Below are 20,623 nucleotides of genomic sequence, written 5' to 3'. Positions count from 1 at the left end.
TTGGTCGCTACGAAAAATAAATGTTGTTGACTTATTAGTTAGTTATACCAATTATACTCAACAAGTATCTCATTATACTAAAAAAGTGAGATGCTTTGGACACAAAACTCGAATATCATTCACCCGAATTTCAAATACCTGAATGACAAACGCTCGAATTCCTTTCAGCTGAAAATACCGTTTCCCCCATAAAAAAATATCCAAATGCATTTTTGCAATTACTATATCTGGCATTGCGATCCAATTGTTTACTATGGTGTTGATGTTTGGAGATTCAATCCCAAAGCCAGCATATCATGCAGTAATATTCTGCAATTGGAAATTTACAGTAACACAGCGTAACAAAAAAATACTTTTTGTCTGTCTCAAGAGCAAACTTATGTGTCTCCGAAGGGTTTTTGGTCGCTGAATCCGAATCCGGGCTCAGATTTGCTCTAACACGTCACAATTTTGAACTATACCTCAATTTATAGGGCAAAATATGCGATTTTGGGCTTTTTTGACAGCAAGTAATTAAGCAAGGAAATATTTGTTTTAACCAATCAAAAGGTTAATTGGTCAATTAACATCTAAATTAACGACTCATGCATAATATTTCGATTTACCTAATCAAATATGATGGTTTTAAGCGATTTAGTTGCAGAAACAATTATAAAAAAAAACCGCAGGAAAAAAATCCTTCATGGCCTAGAAAACATTTGAAAACGTCCACAAGTTAGATGTTTTCATTTAATTTTATAGTGAAATCACTGTATTTCGGACACGGAACATTTAGCAAAATTTTGCGGTTAACCTTTTTTTTGCTAATTGTATGAACTTTCATAAAATCAGGTCGAAAAATCTTTTGAAAGCGTATTCAAACATTTTTTTTTAAATCTCGCTTTTTTTAAATTATAAATTTCATCATTTTTTCATCTTGACCCACAGTGCAATAAACTGCAATAGATGTCTGTCCGCTATAACATATCAAAAAAATTAAAATAAATATATCTTTTTTGAAATTATGCGTTGATTATAACAGAATAACAGAAATATATCTTTTTTTAAATTATTGATTTTAAAGTTTTGTTTTTCAAAAATGTATCATTATTACAACTTTTTTTTACAGAGCTGTCTTCGGCAATGTTTTGGGCAACTTGTCAGACTATGTGGAGAACCATGATCTGACAATTTGCCCAAAACATTGCCGAAGACAGCACATCAATCGGACAAACCGTTTCTGAGAAATATTTTTTTTTTTTTGATAATTTTCAATGATTTTTTGCTTAGGCCCTCGTCATGACGAACTGATCATGCAAATTGTCCTTTTGGCCATGAAAAAGGTTTATGCAATTTATCTTAAGTGATACTTAAGATATCCCTGATGTACTGGAAATTTATCTTCCACGGCTTGCATTACAATAATTAACATGTTCGTTAAATTCTAATATTCGTGCACTTTAAATGAAAGGTCATTACAAAAGTATACCGAATATCTCAGCTTCAGAATGGTTTGGATGATCTGGAACAACTCTAATTTATATGATATATGGTTAAACTAATCATCTTTGTCTACTAAACCACACCATACTAGGTTTTGGATATGCACGATGTTTGATTACGAGTGTAGATCTAAAGGCCTTAAACAGGTCACCTAAGATATCCCTGACGCTCTGGAATTTTTCCTCCCACGGCATGTATTGCGTGTCTTAATCAAATGGGTAAATTCTGATATTTGTGCACCTCTATTGACAGACAATTCCAAATATCCATATATCCATATATCTGAACTTCACAATAGTTTGGATAATCCAAAATGCCCCTTAGATGTATGTACTATATACAAGTATCATATGTTTCAACTGATCTTCTTTGACTACCAAAGCGTTAGCGTAGTTATGGTATACTTCGTAGATATCTAGATTGGATACTAACAACATTCATGTACCCCGGGCAGAAAAGAATTACAAAACAATTGCAAGATTTACCATTCAAAACGAATTACTGAATGGTAAAAATTGTCATTGGTTTGTTTGAAATAAGTGACAAAAGGGCAAAAATAATAACTGACATTGTTCGATAAAATAACTAAAGAATGTCAAATTTTGACATTACAATGGCAAACCAAGAACAAAAAAAATAAGATTAAGAATTGCAAAATATACCATTATTCAGTTATTGAAAATAGAACAATATCAAAATTAGTTATTCCCCTGTCATCCAAAAGAAGGGTATATTAAGTTGTTTATTCCAATAACAAAATAAAAACTTATAAGTTTTTTGGATGGAATGTAATTGCAAACAAATATCAAAATTTACCATTAGAATAACCAAAGTTCAAATTTTGTCATTATGTTGTTCTTCATAAGTGCCAAAACTGCGAGTGCATCAAACTCGCAAAAGGTCAACAATATCTCACCAATTGCAAAATTTGTTATGATGGCAAAATAAGACATTCAGTAGTTATTCTTCCAAATTTTAAAATGAGAAGAGAATGGCATATTTTGATATGATAGCGTATTATGCTATTCACATGTTGTTTTAAGCTCTTCATGAAGAACTCATGAATAACAAAATAAGTTATGACAATAAAATTTGTTATTATTTTGTTTTTGGTTTGCCATTCACCTCTACTCGGGTTTGCTAATCTTGCTCGGATTGCTTTTCGGAACAAAGCTGGGGAGTTAACTTCGCTCCAATCTTATGCAAGAATACCAATAGCACAAATGTCATTATTCCCGGCCACGCCCATCTTTACCGTAACTTGGGATAGGGGAAGGAAATGTTGACTGATCTTCTTTGACTACCAAAACGCACTTAGTTTGAAATGCACCCGATGCATTGTTACGAGTGTAGATAGATATGAAGGCCTTAACTGCGGAATGATTTGGATGGCCTAAGCAATCGTCATTGATGTGGAGTCAATCTCGCATACTCTAATTTACAAGTAAGGATCTAATTAAATTAGTACTGACATGCAGTATCCTATTACAGATAAAGGCATTACAATCTGAACTCCAAAACGTTTTATGTTGCCTAGAACACCACCATCATTTCCTCTTTTAAAATATGTTTTTAAACGTAATGAATAAAATTCAAGTGATTAAAAGAGTAGTTATTTTTTTTTGTATCCAGTAGACTACGTTCAAAGCTGAAGATCATTTCTACCTAACAGCTACAACCCGAACAAGGAGTTCTAATTAATTTTCATAAAAATATATCTCATTTAGGTACATAAAAATATTACCCGAAATCAAATGAAAAACAAGAGGTGTACACTACATTTGCAGCTATATCTCCGAAATGATCTGTTATAACATAACCTCCATATATGCATATGATAGCACAACTAATCCTCTTGATAATACCGTTTTGATTTTGAAAATCAACCCATCAGATCAAAAGGTATGAATAAAAGTATGCAAAAAAATTGTAAACATCCTTTAACCCTTTGGAGACGGCATTTTCACCTCTCTGGATGCATCCTCGCTAGCCTAAAACACGTTTGTGATGGCCGATTTTCTCGGCTGGGCACATACGACCCATCCGTCCCCAAAGGGTTAAGGGTTAACGTAATATTCATTCATTTATTTAGTATTACATCAAATTCAAGATAAAACTGAATCAACAATATTTCTCCATAATACACGGTTCGTGGCTGCCGCTCTCCATCCTCGGTCGCGCCCGATGCTCGCCAAATCACGCTCCACCTGGTCCGCCCATCGTGCTCTCTGCGCTCCACGCCTTCTTGTGCCAACCGGATCTGTTGCAAACACCAGCTTTGCAGGGTTGTTGTCCGGCATTCTTGCAACATGCCCTGCCCACCGTATCCTTCCGGCTTTGGCCACCTTCTGGATGCTGGGTTCGCCGTAAAGTGCAGCGAGCTCGTGGTTCATTCTTCTCCGCCACACACCGTTCTCCTGCACACCGCCGAAGATCGTCCTTAGCACGCGTCGCTCGAAAACTCCGAGTGCTTGCAGGTCCTCCTCGAGCATGGTCCATGTCTCGTGCCCGTAGAGGATTACCGGTCTTATTAGCGTTTTGTACATGGTGCATTTGGTGCGTGGGTGAATCTTTTTCGACCGCAGTTTCTTCTGGAGCCCGTAGTAGGCCCGACTTCCGCTGATGATGCGCCTCCGAATTTCACGGCTCACGTTGTTGTCAGCCGTCAGTAAGGATCCGAGGTAGACGAATTCCTCCACCACCTCGAAAGTATCCCCGTCTATCGTAACATTACTACCCAGACGGATCCGGTCGTTTTCGGTTCCGCCTACCAGCATGTACTTTGTTTTTGAAGCATTCACCACCAGTCCGACCTTTGCTGCTTCGCGTTTCAGGCGGGTGTACAGCTCTGCCACCGTTCCAAATGTTCTGGCAATAATGTCCATGTCGTCCGCAAAGCACACAAATTGTCCGGATTTTGTGAAAATCGTTCCCCGGCTGTTAAGCCCGGCTCGTCGCATCACACCTTCCAGAGCGATGTTGAAGAGTAGGCATGAGAGTCCATCACCTTGTCGCAGTCCCCGGCGAGATTCGAATGAACTAGATAGTTCACCCGAAACCCTTACGCAGTTTTGCACACCGTCCATCGTTGCTTTAATCAGTCTAGTCAGCTTCCCAGGAAAGCCGTTTTCGTCCATGATTCTCCATAGCTCTGCGCGGTCGATACTGTCGTATGCCGCTTTGAAGTCGATGAACAGGTGATGCGTTGGGACCTGGTACTCACGGCATTTCTGGAGGATTTGCCGTACGGTAAAGATCTGGTCCGTTGTCGACCGGCCGTCGATGAAGCCGGCTTGGTAACTTCCCACGAACTCATTTGTTTTTGGTGACAGACGACGGAAGATGATCTGGGATAACACTTTGTAGGCAGCATTCAAAATAGTGATCGCCCTGAAGTTCTCACATTCCAAATGGTCGCCTTTCTTGTGAAAGGGGCAGATTACCCCTTCCTTCCACTCCTCCGGTAGCTGTTCGGTTTCCCAGATCCTGACTATCAGCCGATGCAGACAGGTGGCCAACTTTTCTGGGCCCATCTTGATGAGTTCTGCTGCGATACCATCCTTACCAGCTGCTTTGTTGGTTTTGAGCTGGTGAATGGCATCCTTAACTTCCCTCAGCGTGGGAGTTGGTACATTTCCGTCCTCCGCTGCACTGGCGTCGTCGTTCCTTCCGTTGCCGTGGGCTCCCGTGCCTACGTTCTCCACGCCGTTCAGGTGCTGATCGAAGTGCTGCTTCCACCTTTCGATCACCTCACGTCCGTCCGTCAAGAGGCCTCCGTCTTTATCCCTGCATATTTCGGCTCGCGGCACGAAGCCGTTGCGGGATGCGTTGAGCTTCTGATAGAACTTCCGTGTTTCTTGGGAACGGCACAGCAGTTCCATTTCTTCACACTCCGCTTCTTCCAGGCGGCGCTTTTTCTCCCGAAAGAGGCGGGTCTGCTGTTTCCGCTTCTGTTTATAACGTTCCACGTTCTGTCGAGTCCCTTGCTGCAGCATTACCGCCCTCGCTGCATTCTTCTCCTCCAAAACCGTTCTGCACTCTTCGTCGAACCATTCGTTCCGTCGATTCCGTTCCACGTACCCGATGGTGCTCTCGGCTGCGTCGTTGATGGCTGCTTTCACTGTACTCCAGCAGTCCTCTAGAGGGGCCTCATTGAGCTCGCCCTCGTCTGGCAACGCGGCCTCGAGATTCTGCGCGTATGCTGAGGCGACATCCGTTTGCTTCAATCGCTCTAGGTTGTACCGTGGCGGTCGCCGGTACCGTACATTGTTGATGACGGAGAGTTTTGGGCGCAGTTTGACCATCACCAGATAGTGGTCGGAGTCGATGTTGGCGCCACGATAGGTCCTGACGTCGATAATGTCGGAGAAGTGCCGTCCGTCAATCAGAAAGTGGTCGATTTGAGATTCCGTCTGCTGTGGTGATCTCCAGGTGTAACGATAAGGGAGGCTGTGTTGGAAAAAGGTGCTACGTATGGCCATATTTTTGGAGGCGGCGAAATCAATGAGTCGTAGGCCGTTTTCGTTCGTCTGCTGGTGGGCGCTGAACTTACCAATCGTCGGTCTGAATTCATCCTCCTGGCCTACCTGAGCGTTCAAATCACCTATGATGATCTTGACGTCGTGGCTTGGGCAGCGATCGTACTCGCGTTCGAGCTGCGCGTAAAATGCGTCCTTGTCATCATCAGTACTTCCGGAGTGTGGGCTGTGCACGTTTATTATGCTGAAGTTGAAGAATCGGCCTTTGATCCTCAACCTGCACATTCTTTCGTCGATCGGCCACCAACCGATCACGCGCCTCTGCATATCACCCATCACGATGAAAGCTGTTCCCAGCTCGCGTGTGTTGCCGCAACTCTGGTAGATGGTATGATTACCTCTAAACGTTCGCACCATGGATCCTGTCCAACACACCTCCTGCAGCGCTACGATGCCGAACCCGCGGTCCTTCAGTAGATCGGCGAGTATGCGGGTGCTCCCAATGAAGTTGAGAGATCGGCAGTTCCACGTACCGAGTTTCCAATCGCAAGTCTTTTTTGTTCGCTGGGGTCGTTGCCGTTGGTCTCGGTTCGTATTATTTTGTTGCTGATTTTCCGTTACAATGGTTTTTTTACGGCTGGCTCGTAGGGCCTGACACCAACCCCCTACTTTCCGGAGGACCATAGTGCACAGTTGAGCTTAGAGTCCTTCCCTGGCACTCGGACGTAGATCAGCCGCCCCTAACATGGGGATCAGACGCTGTTGTGAGCCGCTCCTCCTGGAGAACAGACGCTCAGGTTTGCCGAAGCAAACCCCCCCTTCCCTGTCAGCCTATGACCAAAGTTCCCACCGGGGTTGGTTACCCGATCTTCCCTAAGGTTGCTCATAGTTTCCGGCCGGTACCGCGTGGAGGTAGGGATAGGAGTTGCTGGGCAGAGGCTAGTGGATCACAATGGGATCTGAATTGCGCAGCATACCCAGCCTTTACCGTGCCGGTTAACGTAATAATACAAAGCAAAATAATATGATGAAATGAGCTCACCAACTCAGAAAAATATCATCCATCATTTGACGATCGCAGCCATGAAAGTTTATCCATCCATCATTATCAAAGCTTCCAACAATTAATCCAGTTTACGAATCAAACTATTCAACAGACCTGTACGACTGTCCACATCACCAACGCCCTTACGACGCCTCCTGGATTATGGTAATGCTCAATCAATTCATTGAAATGACCTTGGCATCTTATAAAGAATCCAACCGAGGTACCACCCGCAATGCACTACAAGTGCACGAACATGTCCATATGTATGTATACATGTAGCTCCACAATCCCGCAAGCTGCATCCCAGTAGTGACTCGAAAACGTCCCCTGTTGCAACAAAATTCCGCCGTGATTACCGTCATCATCGGGAATTACGCGCCGCGCGTGGGTAGAGGTTAGGTATTACACACAGAACGCTCTATAATAACCCGTCAAGGACTTTTACACCAATTACCATTACACACGCTGGCTGACTGCCGCTGCCGCCAGGGCCAATCGGAAACTCCTTTCTCCTCACACTATGGCGAGTCTCCGTTCGGTTCAAGGGCATCATCCACCAATCCGTCCGTCCACCAATGCCGGGTTCTGCCAAGCCTAACTAGCTACTCATAGTTCCGTTAGAGGTACTAACTAACTGGATGGAAGGCATGGCAGCGCGAGGTGTCGAAGGTCAGTCGGTTCAGCAGTACTCTCCGCGTGACGCTATTTGCTTGTACCTAGTTAGTAATTACATACTACTTACACACCTAGAAAAAGCTGTGCGACGATGACTACAACTACGGCGGCGGCTGTAGCGCCGACGTGGAAGTGTTTAAGATTCAAGGTCAGCAACACGCGCAAACAAGAATATCTAGCGGTGAGGCGATGCCGGTTGAGAAATACGGCGACGTTCATAGGGATCGACGAAGATACGGGGAACGGGAGCGGAGGTATGATTAGCTGGAATTAGAATTTATTCAAGGTCGGTTACCGTGGCGATAGCCGGGCCGTGTCCCCGCCAGAGGTGGATGTCAGCCAAGCAGGGAAGCAGGTAGGTATCGGTTTCACCGCTACGGACGAACATACAATCATGAAGTTCTGAGAATAAGAAGCGAGAGAGCGAGGAGAGAGCGCGACCGGTTCACCGCGGGTGCCACCCTATCGTAGCGAGAGTAAGAGACTCATCTAACGCTCTCGCATTGATGATTCTGTTTCTCTCACAGGTCCATCGCCCATCATGACCGTTACGATGGTGATGATGATGAATATCAGCGAAACGGAGGAAGAGAAAATGTGAGGAACCGTGAAAGTTCCTTCGCGGTGAATGCCAATCGATGACGTTGATGATCATGATGATAACGATGATAGGACGGCAGAAGTGGTGTAAGTATCAGAGAGTCATGGCTGCCCGGTTGATGGTCGTAGTGAGTGAGTTTGTAAAGACTGTGGTAGACAGAGACGGAGTGTGTCGAGATTTTGAACCTGTTTGGCAGTGGAGTGAGAAGAAGAGCCGTGCGAAGCGAAGTGCACAGAGTGAGGGTGCAAGAGCAGAAGAGAAACACCAAACGACGACCAAGCGAATGAATATGTACATACACAATTTTTTCATTGACACACTTCGAGCATTAAAAACTATGTTAAATTACATTACACATCAATATTTATCTTCGTTATGTATATTCGGTATGAAAATGAAAACATTGAAAGGCGGAGAGCGAAAGGATTTTGTGGGTCGGAGGAAGCAATCCATCAATTGTTATACGATTCGGCTGCGTGCATAATCTAGTGCTTCTGGCACCCTACAGAACGCGTACATTTCTAGAGCAGTAGTGGGTGGCTGGCGGCTCTGTACAAGATTTATTAACGAGCCGTTAAACGGCCCCTATTAGTGTGATGAAACGACGTTCCAATTTCATCCACCTCAATCACACTACAGCAGCGCCCCAACCAAGGAAGGAAGGGCCAATTAATCACACGCATGATAGCCACAACCACAGCCGAATAGTCGAGCTTGTCGCGTCATGGAAATGAGGTCAGGAGGTCACGAGTTCGAACCGCAGTGGTCAGTGGTGACGGCGCTACCGATTGTCTTTTTTACGCCCCTTCTTCGCTCGCTCGCTCGCCGACGCGACCGTGGACGGCGGCGACCGATCGACACCGAGTCACTTTCACAAACATGTCCAAAAAACACGGTGAGTAATCCCCCTATGGGAGCTACGAGCGACTTACTCTTGGATAGCGAAGATGCGAACCATAGAAGCGTATTTCGTTGGATTTTTCACGTCTTTGTGAAAACGATTTTGGGTAAATTTATGTCTGGTTTAAATAGCCCAGGTAACAATGACAACTGAATAACAGCTTATTCAGCCAAAATTTTCTAAATTAAGCTTAAAAGCGGCTTATTCAGCTGTTGTACAACAATAATGTTTGTTGGGTGATTGAGTGTGTGAAGGTTATTCGAGACAACCACCATAGCGGTTTACTTTCACTATTGTCTTAACTCTGGAGCACAACAATGAATGTAAACCAAATTTTGTAACGTAATCCCTCGAAAATTTTCCCGAATCTCTCGAAATCTTTCTGGAATACCGCTGAGAAGACCTTCGTTGGTTCGTAATCCCGCAGGGAATTCCTTCCGGAATCCCGCAGAGAATTCCTTCCGGAATCCCGCAGAGAATTCCTTCCGGAATCCCGCAGGGAATTCCTTCCGGAATTCCGCAGGGAATTCCTTCCGGAATTCCGCAGGGAATTCCTTCCGGAATTCCGCAGGGAATTCCTTCCGGAATCCCGCAGGGAATTCCTTCCGGAATCCCGCAGGGAATTCCTTCCGGAATCCCGCAGGGAATTCCTTCCGGAATCCCGCAGGGAATTCCTTCCGGAATCCCGCAGGGAATTCCTTCCGGAATCCCGCAGGGAATTCCTTCCGGAATCCCGCAGGGAATTCCTTCCGGAATCCCGCAGGGAATTCCTTCCGGAATCCCGCAGGAAATTCCTTCCGGAATCCCGCAGGGAATTCCTTCCGGAATCCCGCAGGGAATTCCTTCCGGAATCCCGCAGGGAATTCCTTCCGGAATCCCGCAGGGAATTCCTTCCGGAATCCCGCAGGGAATTCCTTCCGGAATCCCGCAGGGAATTCCTTCCGGAATCCCGCAGGGAATTCCTTCCGGAATCCCGCAGGGAATTCCTTCCGGAATCCCGCAGGGAATTCCTTCCGGAATCCCGCAGGGAATTCCTTCCGGAATCCCGCAGGGAATTCCTTCCGGAATCCCGCAGGGAATTCCTTCCGGAATCCCGCAGGGAATTCCTTCCGGAATCCCGCAGGGAATTCCTTCCGGAATCCCGCAGGGAATTCCTTCCGGAATCCCGCAGGGAATTCCTTCCGGAATCCCGCAGGGAATTCCTTCCGGAATCCCGCAGGGAATTCCTTCCGGAATCCCGCAGGGAATTCCTTCCGGAATCCCGCAGGGAATTCCTTCCGGAATCCCGCAGGGAATTCCTTCCGGAATCCCGCAGGGAATTCCTTCCGGAATCCCGCAGGGAATTCCTTCCGGAATCCCGCAGGGAATTCCTTCCGGAATCCCGCAGGGAATTCCTTCCGGAATCCCGCAGGGAATTCCTTCCGGAATCCCGCAGGGAATTCCTTCCGGAATCCCGCAGGGAATTCCTTCCGGAATCCCGCAGGGAATTCCTTCCGGAATCCCGCAGGGAATTCCTTCCGGAATCCCGCAGGGAATTCCTTCCGGAATCCCGCAGGGAATTCCTTCCGGAATCCCGCAGGGAATTCCTTCCGGAATCCCGCAGGGAATTCCTTCCGGAATCCCGCAGGGAATTCCTTCCGGAATCCCGCAGGGAATTCCTTCCGGAATCCCGCAGGGAATTCCTTCCGGAATCCCGCAGGGAATTCCTTCCGGAATCCCGCAGGGAATTCCTTCCGGAATCCCGCAGGGAATTCCTTCCGGAATCCCGCAGGGAATTCCTTCCGGAATCCCGCAGGGAATTCCTTCCGGAATCCCGCAGGGAATTCCTTCCGGAATCCCGCAGGGAATTCCTTCCGGAATCCCGCAGGGAATTCCTTCCGGAATCCCGCAGGGAATTCCTTCCGGAATCCCGCAGGGAATTCCTTCCGGAATCCCGCAGGGAATTCCTTCCGGAATCCCGCAGGGAATTCCTTCCGGAATCCCGCAGGGAATTCCTTCCGGAATCCCGCAGGAAATTCCTTCCGGAATCCCGCAGGGAATTCCTTCCGGAATCCCGCAGGGAATTCCTTCCGGAATCCCGCAGGGAATTCCTTCCGGAATCCCGCAGGGAATTCCTTCCGGAATCCCGCAGGGAATTCCTTCCGGAATCCCGCAGGGAATTCCTTCCGGAATCCCGCAGGGAATTCCTTCCGGAATCCCGCAGGGAATTCCTTCCGGAATCCCGCAGGGAATTCCTTCCGGAATCCCGCAGGGTATTCCTTCCGGAATCCCGCAGGGTATTCCTTCCGGAATCCCGCAGGGAATTCCTTCCGGAATCCCGCAGGGAATTCCTTCCGGAATCCCGCAGGGAATTCCTTCCGGAATCCCGCAGGGAATTCCTTCCGGAATCCCGCAGGGAATTCCTTCCGGAATCCCGCAGGGAATTCCTTCCGGAATCCCGCAGGGAATTCCTTCCGGAATCCCGCAGGGAATTCCTTCCGGAATCCCGCAGGGAATTCCTTCCGGAATCCCGCAGGGAATTCCTTCCGGAATCCCGCAGGGAATTCCTTCCGGAATCCCGCAGGGAATTCCTTCCGGAATCCCGCAGGGAATTCCTTCCGGAATCCCGCAGGGAATTCCTTCCGGAATCCCGCAGGGAATTCCTTCCGGAATCCCGCAGGGAATTCCTTCCGGAATCCCGCAGGGAATTCCTTCCGGAATCCCGCAGGGAATTCCTTCCGGAATCCCGCAGGGAATTCCTTCCGGAATCCCGCAGGGAATTCCTTCCGGAATCCCGCAGGGAATTCCTTCCGGAATCCCGCAGGGAATTCCTTCCGGAATCCCGCAGGGAATTCCTTCCGGAATCCCGCAGGGAATTCCTTCCGGAATCCCGCAGGGAATTCCTTCCGGAATCCCGCAGGGAATTCCTTCCGGAATCCCGCAAGGAATTCCTTCCGGAATCCCGCAGGGAATTCCTTCCGGAATCCCGCAGGGAATTCCTTCCGGAATCCCGCAGGGAATTCCTTCCGGAATCCCGCAGGGAATTCCTTCCGGAATCCCGCAGGGAATTCCTTCCGGAATCCCGCAGGGAATTCCTTCCGGAATCCCGCAGGGAATTCCTTCCGGAATCCCGCAGGGAATTCCTTCCGGAATCCCGCAGGGAATTCCTTCCGGAATCCCGCAGGGAATTCCTTCCGGAATCCCGCAGGGAATTCCTTCCGGAATCCCGCAGGGAATTCCTTCCGGAATCCCGCAGGGAATTCCTTCCGGAATCCCGCAGGGAATTCCTACCGGAATCCCGCAGGGAATTCCTTCCGGAATCCCGCAGGGAATTCCTTCCGGAATCCCGCAGGGAATTCCTTCCGGAATCCCGCAGGGAATTCCTTCCGGAATCCCGCAGGGAATTCCTTCCGGAATCCCGCAGGGAATTCCTTCCGGAATCCCGCAGGGAATTCCTTCCGGAATCCCGCAGGGAATTCCTTCCGGAATCCCGCAGGGAATTCCTTCCGGAATCCCGCAGGGAATTCCTTCCGGAATCCCGCAGGGAATTCCTTCCGGAATCCCGCAGGGAATTCCTTCCGGAATCCCTCTGGGAATTCCTATGGAAATCGATGAAATTTCCAGGAAGCTTCTTCTAAAATTTTTCAAGGAATTGCTTCGCTACTTCCCGCAATTAGTGCTTCAGGACTTCATGAAAGAATTGATTCAACCAGTGTTATCGCAAGGAAAAACGATGAAGACTTCATGACCTATCTCACGGAACCGAAACGCATCTGCCGATAGTCATCGAACAATCGCTCACTATAACCTCCCTTCACGATGGTTCCTTCGTCACCTACCTCAATCAATCATATACGGAGGTACGTATAGTTTCGGCAACGGTTAACAGCCATGGCGGACGGCGTGAGTATAGTGAACGAGAAGGCTACTCTGCTCTTCACCCGTCAAGTTAATGGCGCAAGCAGACACCAACGATATTTATGCAAGAGATCTGTGAGGGAGCAAGCTGTACCTCACTCCCTACCGCCCTTCTGTCTACCAAAAAAAAGAGGAAAAAAGAAGCCCTCGCACAATTCACAGTCCTGCACTCTTTTCTTGTGTGCGCGCGCGGCGCGGCGAGGTTTATTTCGGTTTCGGTCCGGTTCGTTTCGGCGGCGCTTGGCGGCTATGGTGGCGGCGGCGGCGACGGCTCACGCTCAACGGACGGTAATGGTGAACCTAATTTCGGCGTTCACGCTCCGCGCGAGCTCGTAAAAGCGCAGGGCGCTTTCGAAATCGCGCGCAAACACATGTGTTTTCTGTTTTGTTTCGCCGTTTTTCCGACGATTTCGCGAATATAACCTCCCAAGAAGAGCGACTCTCGCCCCTCCGGCGGTGTCTTCTTCATCAATCCGGCGGCGGGTGAAACTGGGCTTACGACTGCGGTGTGAAGAGATCACTCCGCGATCTCCGAGATGAAGATGGTGCTGCCTCGGGAACGGAGGTGTCCGGCTGCTTCGCAGCCTTCTCACCTACCCGTATGACCGTAGTTTCGCTTGTCTACGACTAAGACAGCGTCTCCTGATTGAGGTTAATATTTATAAATCTATGCTGCCTCAGTACTTCACTATGTAGGTAGTAGTCGAGGAATGTACAGGCAGACAAGCGGGAAGGCGCGGCGAACGGAGATAGATTAAATTCAATCTTTCGTGTAGCGGCAGTCACCGTGTCGTGGTCGTCGGTCTGGACGTAGACTTGCTATACGCATGCTGCAGGTCGGTCTACTAGCGGGCGACGGAGGTGACTTGGAGTCAGGGTGGAGTCGAGCCGAAGTAGTGCAGCTCGTTGAAGGTGTTTCGTCACTTGAAAAAACACAAAAACTATGCCGTCGTCGTTGTCGTTGATCGTCGTAGCAATAAGTGGTCTATGCTCGATAGCTCTGTGTGCACTGTGGTACCATCATAGGCTAAAAAACAGAACAAATATTTTTTTCAGTTTGCATAATTAAAAATACAGTGCACTTAGAAGTAAGACCGGATGTTTTTACTAATAGGGATGTCATAGCCAATTATCTTCCAGAGTCTATCATTTAAAATAAACGAGATCGTGGCAAGTTTTCAAGCCGGCTTCATCGACGGCCTGTCGACATCCTTCAAACCATTAACTGTTCATCGACTTCAATCATGGACGAACAGGGCTTCCTAGGAGAGTTGATTATAGACTAATCAAAGCAAGCGATAGAAGAAGGCTTTCAGGTGAGCTTTCCAGGTGTTGCAGAAATGCCGCGAATACAATGTGCCCACACATCACTTGTTTATGGATTTTTAATCGACGTATGATACAATCGATCGAGATCAGCTATGGCAGATTATGCACGAATACGAATTCCCGGATAAACTGATACGATTGATCAAGGTGGCGATGGATCGAGTGACGTACGCAGTTTGAGTATCAGGGACACTCTCGAGTCCCTTCGAATCTCGCAGAGGGTTACGGCAAGGTGATGGACTTTCGTGCTTGCTGTTTAACATTGCTTTGGAGCGTGTAATACGGAGAACGGGGATAAACACGAGTGGAACGATTTTCACGAAGTCCATTCAGCAAAGTACATGATGGCAAAGGGCTCTAGGGAGGAATTAGCGCGCCCGCCACCCCAAATTTCTATCGACGGTTTTAAAATCCAGGCGGTTGAAGGATTCGTGTACTTGGGCTCACTGATGACCGCCGACAACGGCATCGAAATCGAGCTTACTTTGGACTCCGCAGAACTCTACGAACAAACAAAGTTCGCCGTCACACGAAGTTAACTATCTACAAAACGCTGGTTAGACCGGTAGTTCTCTATCGGTACGAAGCACGGACTATACGTACAGAGGACCAACGCACCCTTGGAATTTTCGAACGAAAGATGTTGCGTACCATCTACGGCGGAGTGCAGATGGAAGACGGGACTTGGAGAAGGCGAATGAACCACGAGCTGCATCAGCTGCTGAGAGAACCAACCATCGTCCATACCGCGAAAATCGGGAGGCTACGGTGGGCGGGTCGCGTCATCAGGATGTCGGATAGCAACCCGACTAAAATGGTTGTCGAGAGTCATCCGACCGGTACAAGAAGAAGTGGAGCGCAGCGAGTTAGGTGGCTCGACCAAGTGAAGGACGATTTGCGGACCCTACGCAGAGTGCGGAACTGGAGACAAACAGCCATTAACCGAGTGGAATGGAGACGGCTACTATGTACAGCAGAGGCCACCCCGGCCTTAGCCTGATCGGTAAGGTAAGTACGGCAAAACCTTCAGAAATACCGTGTTCCAACGCATCACCTGTTCATCGATATTGATATTGACGACAGAAAATGGAAACATAAGTTTATTAGGCATTATGACCGCCTCTCCAACCGAATGGAACCCACTGTGGCATGTTAAGCTGGTGCAGTTAACCTCCCGCCATTGGTGCTAGCACAGTATAGTAGTACCTAGCCGTAGAGATATACGTGAAGAGGAGGTGACGTAAAAATCGCAGCATACTACAAGGTACATACAACTGAATGGCATCGCCAACAACGACGACGACGAGGAGAAAAGGTTTGCACGTCGTCGACGTTTTGGTTTTCCTTCGTATGATCGGCCGCCCGGTTTCGATCGAATTGGCTTGTGCCGATTTGCTACGTTGTTGTTGCTGCTGTTGTTTGTTGATGAGTGTAAACATGCTTTCGAGGGTAAAGCTATATAGACAGACGTGTGTTGTAATCGGCGTGAAAGGAGAGTTGGAAAATTTCGTTTCGTTTTGGAATAGCTGTGAAGTGTGTGGATAAGTGGAGTGGACTGACTTAGGGCGAGTTGCTAGGAGTTTGCACTACTTTACTACACTATAGATCCATGTGCAGTGATTGACAGTCGATTGCAGTATTAGACGATATCAATGGTGTCTTACATTCCTCCTGAGACAAGATTTAAACTTTTATTGAAAACAAACCAAGAAGTAACATTTAATAAAAACAATCACATAAAATAAACAAAAAACAGATGTTTTTTTATTTCAATACGATAAGATATTGAGACTAAAGACTGGACTCGAAAAAAATGAGACATAGGGCCGATTTCTTCACCTTGGCTTAACCGGTAAGCAAGGCTTACTCATATAGTTAAACCTGGTTTAGCGCTTAAGCCAGGGTGAAGAAATCGTCCCATAGAGAAAAATGTATAACTTTTGATTGCGTGCACAAAAATAGCTGATTATTTGACCAGGGTACTATTCCTGTGTGTAGCTAATACCATAAAAATTTCATCAAAATCGGTTAAGTGTTGGCGGAGATATCGTCGAAACAAGAGACTTACCATTTGAGAATCTTGGGCCAAACAAACACTTTAAAAAATATCACTTTTTTTACCTAAAACTGTAGAGCTGAACCGATTTCAATGAAAAATTTTCTGTACAAAAAGTATGTGTGTAGATGTATTGTGTCAAAATTTCATTCAATTTGATTTGACCTTTAAAAAGTTATAGCCATATATGTAGCACTATGTCACAATGAGCAAATGTGGTTTTTGGTATAGTGACATTCAAACTGCTCTAACCTTTAAAATGCTCAATCAAAATGGCTGAAATTTTCACTGAGAACAGATTAACACAACGATTTTACACTGTCAATGTTTCAAAAAAAAATCGGGACAGTATTGCCACCCGACTAGAAAAAAATATCAAGTTTATAACACATTGTGTTATGATGATATGAAATTTTTCTATAACTTATTATGTTATAAACTAGATGCAGGATGATGTTAAAATAACTAAAATTGTAACAAAAAGTACACCGGTCTAATCAAAATAATAACCTATTTTGTTATAATCAGATCAAAATTATAACACAATATAATATAAATTTTAGCTTCAAGAAAACTAGTTTCTATCATATTTTGATACAATTGTGTAAAATGATGTTCTGAATGTCAAAGTATCAAAACTAAATTATTTCACAATGAGTTATTGAGCAACATCTATAACATAATATGATACAATTGAGTTATAATATTTTTAAACACCAAAGATGTTAAACATGATTATATCACAATGAGTTATAAATATCACGGTTTGTTATAATTATGTTATATTTTTGTTAGAATCTTCTAGTCGGTTAATATTACAGTCAAAATAATGCACACTGATTTTAAAATGTTAAAAAGTGCCCGAAATTTGAAAACCCTGTTTTTTTGTTTGAATTGTTAAAAAAAAGTACTGAACCGATTATAATGTAATTTTCACCACTTATGTCTTACTTGAAGAACTTACAGTCAAATTTTCAGACGTTTTGATGAGCTAACAACCAAGTTATAGACTAAACAATTTTTTAAAATGGAAGCCCAAAATTTCCAAAATCACAATTTATTGTATCGACAATATTTGCGCCAATACTGAACCGATTTTGATGAAATTTTTAGGGCATCAACTGCACATAACATGCCTGGTTATTGCGATTTTTTTTCGACTTAGACTTTGATGCGATAAATTTCGTCGTACTCATATTTCGCTTTCGATTTCGCTGCCAATCTCAGTCGCAGGGTTTTTGCAACTCGCCCGATAATATGACAGTTTTCGCCGGCCGTCTCAATGTTTACCATTAAGGTCTTTTGTTCTCGGTCCACCAGCTGGTCATGTTTACACAACAAAATCAGCTGGTTCACCGATGTTTACGTTCATCCTTATTGTTCTCGGCTACCAGCTGTTTATGTTTTCACAACAAAACCAGCTGGTTTCGCCTGAATCGGGGAAAGAAGGCGAAAATGTGTCATAAATGTTAGGTTAGTGCCATATTTGAGCGAGTTCAATTTCGTCGCCAAAGTCTGATTATTCGTAAAAAATACAATAAAAATTCAGCTTTTTTTGTGAACGCAATCAAAAGTTATACATTATTTTGAGTGTCGAGTCCAGTCTTTACATAAAAAAATTAAGAAATAATCATAAGTGATTTATTATAAATTCTGCATACCGTCGTTGGGGGTGACAATGGGTCAGAGGAGCGAGATTGGGTTAAAACATTATCTAAAATATCTCATTAAATATTGCGAATATCGAATCCAAAATTTTATGGTGGCATCCTCGCACCAGCTCCTGTGAAAAAAAATCTCAAACTCACATCCATCATATACGATTGGTGAATAGTATCAAGTTTGACCAGAACTTTATTAACTTGGTTTGTTGTCAATACGGCACAAATGTGGTTCATACACTTGTAGTTTTAAGGAAACTTGACAAACTCCAAACCTTTTTTTCATGATTTGTGCATGCATTACCAAAGATTACATTCCAGTAATCAAAGGACTTTTTCACGCAATGAAGGAAACGTGGAAGTATGCATTTTTGAATCATTCTCACCCCCAACGACGGTACTGTAAATAAACTTCCAAGTTTATTCACAAGTCAAATGTCTGCCGTAATACTACTTACATTTATTTATGACCTAAATCAGAAGTTGGTTTCATTTTGTTTACCTGAAAGTAGGAGAAAAAAACTTCATTAGTATTTAATGTTAAAAATGTTAAATGAGACAAAATTTTGGCGCTACAGTGAGTAAACTCTTACAGAGTAACACGATATAATGCACACTATCAGATTATCGAAATCGCAACCTTTGAATGCACAATTTTCTTGCCCCTTGTACATTACATCCCAAGTAACATTTATTAGTCAAGTAGACTATAGGTTCTTAGTACCATCATAAAACCAAAACAAAACCAATATTTAAGGTATTAGATTTTATGATGGCTCTCAAACAGTGCTAAAAAATGACATTCCGACACATCTAGAAATCACCTGCAGCTCTTTCCAGAAGCTGAACCTGAGAATATGGTATATGAAGAACTTGTGCGGCTTGACCAATTCAACAAGAAAGTCACGGAAAACCCGATTTATCTGCAGTTGTGTAAGGTAACTTCAACATTATTATCGACATTTTTCGAAGATAGTCGATGACATAGACCTCAACTATAAAAGTTAGAGTGGGTTTTCCGTGACTTCATTGTAGAACTGGCTAGATCAGCACAATACACATACACCATATTTTCAGATTCAGCTTCTCAATTTGATTGTGATTGAATCTAATCATGTCGAAATGATATTTCCAGCACTGTTCTCAAAACCACTACGAGATAATTTGGTCATCAGAACGTCACTTAGAATGACTCGCTACACTATTGAAAAACCGCAAAAGTAATCTTCACTGGAATCCCAGGAATAGGGTAGTGGACGTATTTTGGCCAGGGGCATGTATTTTAGCCCGCCCTGGAATTTTTATTACATTTATCGTATAATCTCTACAACATCTTGGCAAATGATTATTGAGAGTTCCAATGATCTTTTGCCAAGATTTGGAAACGATTATATGATAAATGTAATAAAAAACCCAGGGTAAGCCAAAATACATGCCCTGGGCCAAAATACGTCCACTACCCTTTTATCTGGTAAAATCCTAGGAAGAATTACAGAAGAAATTTCTGGAGGAAATCCTGGAAGATATTCCGGGAGGAGCTCCAGAAGCAATTCTTGAAAGAATATAGGAGGAATCTCAGCAGATATTCCTCAAGGAATCACGGGAGCAATACATGAAAGCTTCCTGGAGTATTCCTTGAAAGAATCTCAAGATAAATCTCTGAGAGAGTCTTGGAGGAGTCTCTCAAAGAATTCCGGAAGGAATCTCAGGAGAAACTTAAAAAGACATTCCAGATAAATCCAATCAAAAACCCCGAAAAAAGAAAAGGAAGGAGAAATTATCAAAATAATCTTGAGAAAAAATCCTGAAGGAATCCTTAGCGAAATCCCTTGTAGAAATCTACGAAGAATCAGTAAACTTATCGCGGAAGAAACTCCTGAAGCAATCCCTAAATAAATATCGGGAGGAATACCTGAAAGAATGCCAGAAGTAATCCTGTGACAAGATGCGCTGAAGGAATCTAACGAGAAATCAATGAAGGAACTCCGAAAAAAAAAACCTAAAGGAATCCCAAGTTATGTCTTGTCTCACGTGTCGCGTCTTGTGAATGTCATGTACCTAGATGTATCCCTGAAGGCATCCGGGAGTTCTGCCTGAAGGAATGCCATCTATATTCCTAAAAAAATCCCGGGAGGAATCAACGGAGGAATTCCGGAAGCAATTGGTGACAAAATTCTAGAAAAGATTTCTAAAGTAAACCTTGACGTAATCTTGGAGAAATCTCTAAAAGAATTCTCAGAGAAAACGCTAAAGAAAACCCGGAAACGATGGATGAATGTAATTCGGAAAATTCCCGGGAAAATTTACTGAAGGATTCTCTGAAGGAATTTCTGAAAAAAAATCCGGAGAGGAATCTCCAAAGTAATCATATGAAAATTCAACTAAGAATTTCCGTAAAAAGTGTCGGAGAAAATCCCTGAAAACAACCAATAGGAATTCGTAAATGAATTTTGGGAGGAATACCTGAAAGAATGCCGAAAGGAGTGCCAGCAAAA

Source organism: Aedes albopictus, chromosome 1 (genome assembly GCF_035046485.1).
Source record: "Aedes albopictus strain Foshan chromosome 1, AalbF5, whole genome shotgun sequence".
NCBI classification, from domain to species: domain Eukaryota; kingdom Metazoa; phylum Arthropoda; class Insecta; order Diptera; family Culicidae; genus Aedes; species Aedes albopictus.
Note: the sequence above shows the minus strand (reverse complement) of the source record.